Source organism: Artemia franciscana, unplaced genomic scaffold, assembly GCF_032884065.1.
Source record: "Artemia franciscana unplaced genomic scaffold, ASM3288406v1 Scaffold_6920, whole genome shotgun sequence".
NCBI classification, from domain to species: domain Eukaryota; kingdom Metazoa; phylum Arthropoda; class Branchiopoda; order Anostraca; family Artemiidae; genus Artemia; species Artemia franciscana.
The window spans coordinates 9,638-11,005 of record NW_027067088.1 but is presented as its reverse complement, the minus strand read 5'-3'; positions in this window follow the sequence as shown (position 1 = coordinate 11,005).

The following is a 1,368-nucleotide window of genomic DNA, read 5'->3' as shown; positions in this document are numbered from 1 at the left end:
ATCGTAGCATCGATGAGTTTAAGCAATTCTTGTCAACTGATTGTTTCGCCTATAAAGAATATTATCTCGAGGTAAGAACTGATCACCGACCACAACGATTGCCACTTTGTTGATAGTTGCTTATCAGGAGGCATAAATTCGATTGCTGTTTTTAAGCAGAAGCACTAAATTATTATTTTTGTGTAAAAGATGATATATATAAATATATATATATATATATTTTCTTTTTAGTTTTTTTTGTAGTTTTTACCTTTTTTAGTTTTTTTCTTCTTTTGTATTAATACTAAAGCCAAGGTTCAAACTTGGAGCCTCTTGGACCTAGAACCTGAAACATAACGCTTTACCAACTCAACTACTTCGCCGTGAATACATTCGTTTTGAGCAGCTTCCTCTGGTGTTGCCATTGTAGGTTCTTCAGTCATTTTACAATAAGAAATTTCTCTTTCAACGGTCTTCTTACAATTAAAAATTTGTCTTTGAACGATATTCTTAAATACCTGTGTCCTGGTCGTCATTTATATTGCCTGTGTCCTGGTCGTCATTTGTGTCCCGGTATCCCAGTCTGTAATTTCTCCTTGAGTGTCCCGGTCGTTATTTATATTTCCTCTGTCCCGGTCGTCATTTGTGACCCGGTCTGTAATTTCTCATTGAGTGTTTTTTCTTTTTAGTATTTTTTAGTTTTTACATTTTTTCTTTTTCTTCTTTATTTTTCAGCTTCACTATGAAATACATATCGCCGAACCTTTGTTTTTTTAACTAAAATCTGGTAGGCATTGATGACCTTATCCAAGTCAAGATCCCAAACCCAATCATCATCGCTATCATTTTCAGTTTTGATATGTTTTGACTCTCAAAAGAAGTTTTTTTCTTTTTTCTTTTTATTTTTTTTCTTTTTCAGTTTTTAGTTTTTTTTTTATTAGTTTTTAGTTTTTTTTCGTTTTTACCATTTTTTAGTTTTTTTTAGGTTTTAGTTTTGTAGTTTTTACGTTTCTTTATTTCTTTTCTTTTTTAGTTTTTTCCTTTTTAGTTTTAATTTGGTAATTTTTACCTTTTTTAGTTTTTTTCTTCTTTTGTATTCAAGGTTCGATCTCTCGAACCTAGAACCTTGAACATACCGCGTTACCAACTCAGCTACATCAGCTTGTATACTTTCGTTTTTGAATTGGTATATGATGAAATAATTCAGACGTCATATGCGGACAGACAGACAGACAGACATAACCCACATACAACTTATTTATATATATCTATCTATATATATAAAAATAAGTTGTCTGTCTGTGGATGTGTGGATGGATGTGTGGATGGATGTGTCAGGTGACGTCACCTGAAAAAACTGGATTAGGTGACGTCAAAACTGAAAAAACT